The sequence below is a fragment of the Muscardinus avellanarius genome (genome assembly GCF_963383645.1).
Source record: "Muscardinus avellanarius genome assembly, chromosome: 14".
Lineage (NCBI taxonomy): Eukaryota > Metazoa > Chordata > Mammalia > Rodentia > Gliridae > Muscardinus > Muscardinus avellanarius.
Window position 1 is genome coordinate 51667464 of NC_137800.1, and position 12451 is coordinate 51679914.

Here is a 12451-nt window from a genome sequence, read left to right on the forward strand (position 1 = left end):
AGGCCCAGGTTGCAGGACTCTGGGCCCTGGGCTGGACCGCGCGGAGCACACCAGACCCCAGGAAAAACCAGGGCTCGGTCATAAGACCCTGGGTCCCTGGCGGGGGTCAGGCGGGGCACGCCGGAGCCCAGAAGAGCTGGGGCCTGCTGTGAGGCAAGGCCGCTACTGGGGCCTCCGAGGCCAAGATCGGAGCCTGCGGAGGTGTGAGGCTGGTGACGGACACAGCAAAGCTGGGATTGGAGCCTGCTGTGAGGCAAGGCCAGTGCTGGGGCCTCCGAGGCCGGGATCGGAGCCAGCCGAGGGGTTAGGCTGGTGTCATGGCCAGGGAGACCAGAATGGGGGCCTCCCATGAGGCAAGGCCGTGGCTTGAGTCAGCGAGGTCTGCATGAGACAGCGGGTAGCCAGGCCACTACTGGGGCCGTCAAGAGTGGGATCGGTACTTGCAATGTGGCATGCACAGAGAAATATCACAGAAAATAAAAACCAGATGCTTCCCCTAATCAGCAATAACTAGGAGGAAAGGGGCAGCAGGAAGTGGTCGAGCTATAGAAAGGACCCTATAGTGAAGCAATTAAGGTGACCAATCAGAGGGTATGGAATAGGGAAGGATGGAGTCCCTTTAAAACGCAGGAGGTACATAAACCAATGTATCAGAGTTAATCACCAAACAAGCATGGAATCGAGGGAGGGGGAGGGAATGGGATGGGGACTGGATGTGGGCTAATTGGGTGATGTGTGCTTGTATATCTTCTCAAGTCTTGTATTCCAATGTGATATATGATTACAATGCACCAATAAAAATAAATTAAAAAAAAAGAAATACTGATGATTTTCCCTACAGTAAAGGTGAAGAGCCATGCAGCAAAACCTGGGCTTTGAGCCCTGTACTAAATATACCTAAATAAACCAGACACGCACTCTGGCTTCAACATGGCTCCTTCCCTCTTGCTAAAATTGTCCCTACTGCCTCAGCACTTTGAAACAAGTAGCTGCTTTTGAGAAGTGGACCAATGCTGAGTCTGGATTAACCACAGGCAAAAATTCAGATGTGAAGTTAAAATGCTCTCTCTCTACCTCTGTGCTACCAGAAAGATCAGCCCAGCATTCCTGCCTCCAAGCTGCATGGCTGCACCATGAAGAACCACGATCAGTCAAGTATATTGGATCCTATCAGCAATTATGTAGACTCATTTTCTCTTGTTTGTTTTTGGTGGTACTTGGCACTAAATCCAAAGGGATACCTTCGAGATATACTCCCAAGCCCAATTTTTATTTTTTGTTTTGAAGCAGGGTCTCAGTAGGTTAATAAGAGTCTCACTCAGTTGTTGAGGCTCTCCTTGAACTTTCACTCCTCCTGTTTTACTGGGATTACAGATATGTACCACCACACCTTATTTCTTAAAATAGGAAAAATAGACTCTTATTTAGACTCTTATTTTTAAAAAATTCCTTATTACTCAGCAGCCCAGAAATCCATGTAAGCTTTTTATATGCCAAATTAATAACCTGTGCATTCAGATGCTAAGTTCAGAAGGTGTTTTGAGGAGAAATAAGGGAATTTGACATGATAAATAGGGAGAGTTGCCTCTCTGTGGAAAACCAAAATGAGTAAATAGAACCAGTCATATGCCAACCATGGCAGCTTTCCTCAATGCTGCTGAGAACTCATACGACCACTCACAGGCTGAAAGAAAGGTGGGAACATTGGTGAGGTACCTGAGAGTAATTTTTATCAAGTCCACTTGATTCATTAAAAAGTTACACAAAAGGCACCAAGTGCCAAGCACTGTGCTACGTGCTGCAAATAAGAAACAAACAGCTTCAAAATAAAAGTAAGATTTAGAAATAAATGAACAATGATAATATACTGTAAACACGTGTTGCTTTTTTTTTGGCACTGGGTATTTAACCTGGAGCATTCTACCTCTGAGTACATCCACATCCCTTTTTATTTTGAAACAGGGTTTTACTACATTGCTGAAGCTATTCTTGAGCCTTTTATCCTCTTCCCTCCGATGATTATATAAAGAATTACAAGTATAGGGCACCATATTTATCTACTGCTAGGTATTTATAGAAGAAGAAATCATATGAAGCCAATTAAAAAAGAAACATGGCATTTGGGCTGAGTCATGAAGAATGAATAGGAGCTCACCTATCGATGGTTTGGAAAGCACATGTGGTAGTGTCAAAAGTTTCTCTCCATTGTTGTACAGAAGCTCTTTAGTTTCATGCAATCCCATGTATTGATTCACCTTTTAGTTTCTTGTGCCTTTGGGGTCTTGTTGAGAAAGTTTTTATCTGTGCATATGTGTTGCAGTGTTGGACTTATGCCCTCTTCAAGGAGCCTCAAGGTCTCTGGTCTAATTTCCAAGTCTTTGATCCATCTTGAATTGACTTTTGTGCAGGGTGAGAAAGTGGGATTTATTTCCATTTTTCTTCATATGCTTAACCAGTTTTGCCAACACTATTTGTTGAACAAGTTATCTTTTTTCCAGTGTATGTTTTGGCCCCTTTGTCAAATATCACTTGTCTGTAAGTGTGTGGATTTGTTTCTGAGTCTTCTACTCTGCTCCACTAGTCTCTGTACCTGTTTTGTGCCAATACCATGATGTTTTTTTTTTATTACAATGGCTTTGTAGTAAGATTTAAAGTCAAGTATTGTGATTCCTCCTGCATGGCTTTTGTTGCTGAGAACTACTTTGGCTATTTTGGGGTTTTGTTGTTCCAAATGAACTTAAGGACTAATTTTTTCTGTCTATGAGGAACAAACTTGGTAACTTAATGGGCATTGCATTGAATCTGCCATTTTGATGATGTGCATATCTATGTTCATAGCTGCACAATTCACCATTGTCAAACTATGAAACCAGCTAAGATGTCCATCAACAAATGAATGAATTACAAAACTGTGGGATATGTACACAATGAAATTTTACTCATCCATAAAGAAAAACACAATTATATCATTTACGGGGAAATGGATGGAACTGGAGGACATTATCCTAAGTGAGATTACTCAGTCACAAAAAAAGAAGAAATTGGATGATTTCCCTAATCATGAGAAATGGGTAACAGGAGGAACTATAGGTGAAGAAAGAGATCCTATAGAGGAGCAAATAAGGCGACTGAACTGAAGGGATGGGAGGGTGAAAGAGGGAAACTCTCTAAGGCACATGATGTATTTAACATACATATCAAAGTCAGTCACTAAGCTAAGCATGGGAAGGAGGGATGGAGAGGGAATGGGTTGTGGATTGGGTAAGGACTAATTGGATGATGTGTGCATGTATGTCTCCACAAGTCTTTTATCCCATTAAGATGTATGATTATATTGCACAAAAAAATTAAAATAAAAAATATTTCTCTCCATTCTTCTCTCTGCAAAAGAAAGATTTCATAGCCAAATTATGGAACCAACCTAGGTGTCTAATGAAAATGTGATAAAAAATGTGATTGTATGTATGTATGTATATATGTTATATATGTATGTCAACAAGTATATATATATATGTATATATATATGTATATATATATATATATAGAGAGAGAGAGAGAGAGAGAGAGGAGAAAGAGAGAGAGAGAGAGAGAGGGAGGGAGGGAGGAAGGAGGGCGAGAGAGAGAAGAGAGAGAATGGGATTTTTTTTCTTTTTTTCTTTTTTTGGTGGTACTGGGGTTCCTGGAAGACTTTCTATCTCCGGGCTACACTCCCAGACCTATTTTTACATTTTTTAAAATTTGGACACAGGGTCTCCTAAGCCAGCGCATGTGGCTGGCTTCAAACCTGCACGATTCTCCTGTCTCTGCCTCCCAAGCACGGGGATTACAAGCATGCGCCAGCATGCCAGGTGAGAGAATGGGATTTTAATCAGCCATAAAAAAATTATTATATTATGTTCAGGAAAATGGTTGGAACTAGAGAATATTATGATGGTCAGTCTCAGAAAGTCAAGGGTGGAATGTTTTCTGTCATATTTGAAAGTTAGAAAATAAGAAACAAAAGGAACTTTATATACTTGAGGAGAATGATCAATAGAATAGTGAAAGAAAGAGTGAATTGGGAAGTATAAAAGGAAGACCTGATGAAAGGAACCATCAAATCATACTATGCCCATGTATGAAGGTATCACTGCCAAGCTCATTATGATGTGTGGGGAGGGGTGGGCAATGGGGCAGGACATGAAGGTGAATAGACCTGTGTGCATGTTTGTATGATTTTGAACTTCCCTGTGATGTTAACTTAGAATGCACTAATGAAAATATTAAAAAGAGAGAGGTGAACATAAAACTATTCTCAAATCTCTCTGAAGGCTTATCTTTGATTTTCTTTGTTTAATAGTACTGTTTAACTAAAATTACAGGCTGTGTTTCTGGCAATTTGGAAGAGAGACTTTAGTATGTAGATTTGTTTCAGTGGTCCATATAGTTCACGACCAAGACACAGGCTCTGCCACCATGTAGAAAGGGAACAACAACAACAAAAGAACACAAACATCCTTGAGACCTTCTAAGTCACTCTCCAGCCTGAGAGAGAAGGTGGGTTCTGCTGTTGCATCTGCACTATACTTTACGTGAGACCTGGGCACCAAGGGCCAATTTTGCTTTCCGTGAAAGGAGACATCCCATTTAAGAAGGGCCATGAGAGAGAGCAGGACCAGAAACAAGGTAAACATACCTCCAGTTCCCCTGTCAGCCTTGACCATTTACAACCCTGGAACACAGTGCTTCCACTCAGGGACTGATGGAAACCAGCTTCGTTAGAGAAGGCTTCTTCATCCCCCATCCATCCTGCTAAGTTCCCTTGTCCCTCCCCAGGTAACCAGGCATTCTATAGATATTCATAGGAAATTGCTTTAAATTCTAGAATCTCCTCTCCTAGCCCCTCACTAAGTTCAGCTCCTGCATAATCCTATCTTTGTTTCTTATAGATATCCAATCAAGCCTTCCCAGGAGGACTTGAGTCCACAGGACCCTATCAGTGGTGTGTTGAATCCCATATCTTCTTCCTGGACACAGCCATGAAAAGCCATCTCTGGTTCAAATCCCACCTTAGCTAGGCCTCCCCTGAGTAGAGTGTTTATTTTGGAGAACTCTAGCACCAAGTACTCCTTAAGGCTTGAGTTAAATATCCACTGGTGAACCTCATCCATATCCCAGGACCTGTCCTGCAGCAAGTGCAGCACACCTCCACTGGGAAAGGGAAGCTTCAACAAACATCTCGCCAAACTGGAAGGAGCAGGATGCTGGAATATCTTACTTCTTTGTTTCTCCAGTTTCAGGAAAATAGACAAAAGTAATCTCAAGGGGTGACAGGACTCTTATCAGCCGAAAAAAAACTCAAGGAAACTTCAGCTATTTTTGCAGGTTTATTGTTTATTTTCTATGCAATCACCCTGATAGCCCCCTCTGGGCTCACTTCCCTTCCTTGTAAACAACTGGATCTAATTAAACTTCTTCTGTTGAATAAAAGTATATAACCTTGGAGAGTATAAAAAATGGCCTCACTCCCAAGACTTCAAAAACACATGGTCCTTCCATCAGGCCCTTGACAAGGTAAATTTGTGTCGTCGCTATCTTGTTCTGAAGGACTCCGGTTACTTCACATCTGTTCTCTGTCTAATCTTTGTATGAACATTATGGTGGTCTTGGCAGCTCAGCACATGCAGTGGTCTCTTAACTGTTTCCTGACCAAAACTTCCAAGCTTGCAGACTTGATTTTTATGAGAGCTTTCCATTTTTTCCAAGACTGTATCCTAGATTTTGTGTGTTCTTTGACTTTAACATGGAGGAACTGTCCTGCTCCTCTCACTGGGTGAGTTCAGGGACAGACCCAGGACCTCTAGAGGAGAGGAAGTTAATTTTTCTCCCATTTTCAAAATGTAGTAAAAAGATTACATTGAAGGGAAAATTATGTTGAAAATGTGTATGGTGGAGAGCATATTTGCTAATCTGTGGTTATAATTAGAACTTATAAAAAATTAAATAGAGTTGAGTGCTTGGCTGTAATCTTGGGAGTCTGAGACAGGAGGATTATTGGCTGGGGCCAGACTCGGCAAATTAGCAAGACACTAAGCAAAATAGTGAGACCATGTTTCAAAATTTAAAAAATAAAATGCCAAGGGATGGATATCCCTGGGTTCAATTCTTAAGCCCCTCCCAATTAAATTAAATAGAATAAAATACTAGAGCATATTATATTAGGCTATTATTTTATAAAACATTTGCTTTAATTGTATGTGCATGAATATGTGCATGTGTGCGTGTTTGTGTGTGTGTGTGTGTGTGTGTGTGTGTGTGTGTGTGTCCAGAGTGATAATTTAAATGTACCTCCTGTAAGGTAAGTTGTAGCCAAAACAGTTTAAAACTATTCTGCAGTGCCCAGGTTTCTCAGCTTCACAGCATTGCCCTTTTCTAGTGATGTGACTATGAGCAAGTCCATTATCTTCTCTGAGTCCCTCTTTTCTCATTTGCAAATTGGAAAGAATAGGTGCCTATTTACCCAACAGGATTGTTGAGAAGATCCCAATAAACTAATGAATGTAATGAGCCTAACACCAAAGCTCTTTATCAATCAAAATCCATTCCACAGAACAAAAAGGGCCCACAAGAAGGACACTGAGTAGAACAAGGAAGGAATCCTCAGCCCCAACTTGTTTTCAGACTCTCATATATCACTTAATTTATTCAGAAATATGTATCAGGCAGCAACTATGCACTGAGGACTGTTGAAGTGGCTAGGGATAAACAAGATCCTCGCCCTTATTTTGCTTATCTTCTAGTGAAGGCTGCCTAATTTAAATGTGCTTAATTATTTGGCTATAATGATTACATAACCATTGTTATATAATTATTAAAATGTACTTAATTAGCCATCATTATTATATAATAATTGTTATATAATATGACAATATTAATTATATATTAATATAAGCTGGGTGAGGTGGTACACTCTTATAATCCTAATACTTGGGAGGCTGATAGGAAGAACAAAAGTTTAAGAATAGTCTCAGCAAGTAGTGAGATTCTCATCAGCCTAATGAAACCCAGTTCCAAAATAAAAATAAAATAGGACTGAGGTATAGCTCAGAGGTAGAATGCCCCAGGGCTCAATTCCCAGTACTGAAATAATAATGATAATGATAATAATAAGTATTATGTAATTATTATTAATTTACTTAATTAAAATAAGAAAAAGATACTATGTGATATGATGTTATATTCTGGGGAGTAGTTTGCATATGTTCATGCCTTTGTAAGTTTTATCTAATATTCCATGCAAAATTGTTTTAGTAAAGTTTAGTGGCTAAAAGTATCTAAAAAATTATTGTATAATTGTGCAACTTTGGAGTACTATGCAGGATAGCCAAAGATCCATTTTGCAAAGCACACTCTCAGAAATCTCTCCCTTTAGGGGCTTTATGGAACAGTCTCTCTTGATTATGACTCAGTTATGTCAGCATCAGGTTTAATAAAACTTGGCTCTACACTAACAGGAAAGGCTTCTTGTCTGAAAGGAAGTAAACATATGGAATTTATTACTTGAACTGGTGGTAAAAACCAAAATATAAACAAGTTCAAGGCAGATTTTGATAAATAATACATGGTTAATAAATATATAGTGGTACTAAAGATTTTTAAAAGACATTATGAAAACGAAATTAGGGGTCCTGAGAGACTCTGCTCCTGTGTGCTAAGTTGCCTCCTTCTTTTCCATCATCAGCACTATATTTTTGCTCTATTATGACAGAATCTGCACCTCTCAGGCTTGGGTGAATATTTTTAGCACCAAAGTTCAAACCAGAGGAAGGGATCATAGACCATCTGAAGCAGTTGAATAGACAAGGCTGGGAAACCCAGGGGCTCACCTCAGCTTCAAATCTTAACAAACGTGTTAACATTTCTAAGGCTCACTTTCCTCTTTGTAAAATCAAGCTCAATGCACTTGGAGGCCTCACACAGCACAGGAAAAACAAAAACAGAAAAGCCATGATCCTGCCTTTATTTGGGGAGAAGCCCGGATGCTGTTTCCATGATGCTTCATGAGGGAACAATGTGCTTGTGAGTAACCCTTGATCTTAGATCTGTTTTTCAGTCTTGTGAATGCAAAGTTCATTTTGTCAGCACATGAGAATTGGAAAGTAGGACTTGCTTCTCCAGGGTACTGCATATTAGCTAAGCTAGTGAGAATTTGCATATATAAAAGAAATACAATTTTTACTAAAATTGTGAAAATCAAATCTATTTTACTATGAAGTAGAACAAGGTCAGCCAATTGTGGTGTGTTGACCAGATCTGTGTGATGACTGGCTGTGTAAGTAAAGGGTCATGGAGCCCAGAAATGCCACTCATTTGTCTACTGTATGTGCTGCTCTTGTACCACAGTCGCAGAGTTGTATGGTTGCAACAGAGATGCTGTGGTCTGCAGTGCCTAAAATATTTAGACAGCCATGCTCCTCACAAAAAAAGCTTCCAAAATTCTGGATGAGCATATTTTTTTTTCATCACAACTAACACATTTTCTCCTTGGAGGAATGATTTAGAGTGAGAATTTTGGTTAATGAGTTTTGATTAATAGAAGAAGTGGGATTACTTAGATGATATTGAGTATTTCTCAGCTAAAAAAAGTACAAGACATTTTGTCTATAACTGGGACAGCTTGCCAGGGAAGCTATAACAGTAAAATCCACTTAGAAAGCCTGTTTGTGCTGTGCTTGCATGAATACAGCCTAAATTTGTTTATTTTTGTCCTTTGTTACCATGCTTCTGTTGCGGAATAATTGCTATCAGATCAATATTCCCCCTTCGTAACATGAATAAAACCAGTCTTGTTTTCTTCCTTTATAGGGTCCATCTCAACACAGTCACACACCTGAGTGAAATATTGATAGGACTCCAAAGCCAAGAATGTACTCTAAGGATGGATGAAGTCGTGGTGAGGAGATACATAGGACCAGCAGCCAAAGTAGAATGATCAAAACCTCCTGATTAACAATGAAACCAACTCTCCTGGGAGTCAAAAGAAGTTTCAAGATTCCAGTTATTACTGGTGATAAGCAGACACTATCTAAATACCAGGAAACAACTTTAGCCACAAAGAATTAATAAGCTACCAAGGATAAACTGGCCATGAATCCTCAAAAATGAAGCCACTAGCCAGGCGTGGTGGTGCTCGCTTGTAATCCCCGTGCTTGGGAGGTGGAGACAGGAGGATTGCGCAGGTTCGAAGCCAGCAGCACTGGTGTAAGAGACCCTGTTTCAAAAATATAAAAACAGGTCTGGGAGTATAGCCCGGAGGTAGAAGGGCTACCAGGAACCCCAGTACCACCACCAAAAAAAAAAAAAATGAGGCCATTAGACAATTTTAAAAAATCAACATGAATTGGATGTTGCTGCTGAGACCCCACACTTGAGAGGGAATCTCAAAGAAGGATATAAAGCCCTAGAAAAGCCAGCCCCACAAGACCCACATGGTGTGTCTCTCTGTCTCTCTTTCTCTCTTTCTTTCTCTCTCTCTCTCTCTCTCTCTCTCTCTCTCTCTCTCTCACACACACACACACACACACACACACACAAACACACACACACACACACACACACACACACACACACACACACACACACACACACACTTCATCACATGAATTTGGGAGAAGGAGAAGTATCTTCCTGGGATGTACTGCTCCCAGCTAGAGACTAGAAGGCATCTGCTGAATATTAAAGCCAACCCAGGTTCCTAGGGTGACCTCTAGCTCTTTTTGGTAGATCCTGCAGGCTTTTGGAGAAGGCAATGTGCAATCAGTGGGGCTGAGCAAAAGGCAGCTGCTGGACACCACAGTCCCCACTGCCCAGAATAGTGATCTTCTTCTTTTACTCTCCCATTCTCTTTAAAATAACTCCCCTGCTCAGCTTCCTGGTAACTACAAGTATCATTCCTCAAACTCCATCAGACCACAAACTCAGTAAGAAAACCATTGGTTTCAGTGTTAATAAGTACTTTTTGCAACACAGAAAATTGAAGAAAATCATGTCTAGCCAACTCATTGGTACTATAATTAAATTTTTTCTTCCTTCCTCTTTAAAATTCCACCATCTAAGTTGGGTATGTAGCTCAATAGTAATGTTTACCTAGCATGTGTGAGACCCTAGTTCCATTTTCAGCACAAAAATAATAAAATAAGTAATAAATAATTCCACTTCTAACTTGAGTCTTTTCCTCACGACATAGTCACCCTGTCTTTCTCATTTTGAATTTCATTTCCCTGTGTATCGTCATGGCTTTTCTTTTGTACACATAAACTTATGTTCTCCTACTTTATATTCTATATTCCTCACAAGGAGTCTGTAGCTAACCAAGCCAAAAAAAAAAGAAGAAAGAGAAAGAGTAAAATAGAGAAGAAAGCTTGTATACTTTATATTTTAGATGTTATCCCTGCCATATTTCAAAGCATAAATTGCTAGGCATTGAATTATGTCCCCTTCATAAAAAGGTATGTTGAAATGCTAGGTTAAGCTAGTACCAGAGTGTTATAGATTTAAATATCAAAGTGTTCAACACCAGAGTGTTGTAGATTTAAAGATCAAATAATACTAAAGTAGGTTGAGCCTCTAACTCAATATGATGAGTATCTTTTAAGAAGCTAGCCATGTAAAGAAAGAGACTTATAGTAGAATGCTATGTGACCACAAAGGCAAAAACTTGAACTATGCAGCTGCAAGCCAAAAAAGTCAAAGGTTTCCAGAACATGCCAGAAGCCAAGAATCACCAAAGAACGATTCCTCTACACATCTCAAACAAGATGAGCTTGCCATTATCTTCCCCACCCCAGCTTCACTGATAAGTAAAAATTGCAAATATTTTTGGAGTTCAAAATGATGTTCTAATAAACCTATGATTAAAATGATTAAATAAAGATGAACCTCATATATATCAACTCACATACCGTTTTTGTGGTGAGAACACTTAAGATCTACTCTAAACTGTTATCAAATATATACTACATTATTTTAACTACACTCATAAGAACATACAAAAGAGCTCTAGAACTTATTCATCCTAACAGAAACCTTATATCCTTTACTAATATCTCCCCATTACCCTTTCCCCTGCTTCAGCCCATGACAACAACTATTTTGCCTTCTACTTCTATCATTCAACTTCCACATATAAATGAAATAATGAAGTATTTGTCTTTCTGTGTGTTTGGCTTATTTCCTTTAGAATAATGTACTATAGACAGGAAATACTAGTTTATATCTCTAGTAACAGTGCAGGAAACTATTTTATTTTCTCCACAACCTCACCCACACTTTTCTTCTTGATAACAGCCATTCTAACAGGTTAGAAGTGACATCTCATTGTATTTTTTATTTGTATTTCCTTTTCTTTTATATATTTTTTATTTTGTATTGATGCATTGTATTCATACATCATAATGGGATAAAAAAAAAACTTGTGTAGACATACATGCACACATTGCCCAGTTAGACCCTACACCATCCCCAGCCCATTCCCTCCCCATTCCTTCTTCCCATCTCTCATCCCCTCAGTTAGGTTGCCTTGTTTGCTCCTCTATAGGATCTCCTTTTTCACCTGGAGATCCTCCTATGACCCATTTCACCTTAGATTTCACGTATTAGGGAAAACATCCTATTTTTTTTTTTTTGGTGGTACTGGGATTCCTGGAAGCCCTTCTACCTCCAAGCTATACTCCCAGACCTATTTTATATTTTTTATTTGGAAACAGGATCTCTTAAGCCATCACAGCTGACTTCAGACCTGTGCGATCCTCCTGTCTCCACCTCCCAAGTGCAGGGATTACAACTGTGCACCACTATGCCCGACCAATTTCTTAGTTTTTGCAACTGACTAATCTTGCTTTTAGCATAATGTCCTCCAGTTCGATCCATTTCTCTGAAACTGATGTAATTGTTGTTTTTTTTTTTAATGGCTGAGTAAAATCCCATTTTGTACATATCCCACAGTTTTTTAATCTATTCATCTGTTGATGGACATCTTGGCTGGTTCCATAGTTTGATGATTAATGTAGGGGAGCATTTTTTATATATCTGTTAAACATTTATATCTTCTTTAGAGAAATACCTGTTCTGATTTTCTTCACTTTTGTTAATTCTTTTCTCTATAGGCAGAAGCTTTAACTTGATGCATCCCATAACTCTTTTATTACTTTTGTTGCTCCTGCTTTTGTGGTCTTATCCCCACAGACTTACTGTCCAGACCAATCTCAAAATTTTCTGCTATGTTTTCTTCTTATAGTTTTAGTGTTGGGTCTTAGCATTTTCTTTTTAAAAATGTACTATACTTGGCCACTCCTGTTTTTGGTTTGGAGAAATCAATCCATTTGCACTCAAAGGAACAAGGTCTTACTACTGCTACTTTGTTTTATAGATTCATCCTTTCTTCCTTTCTTTCTTTATTTTTTTTTATTTATTT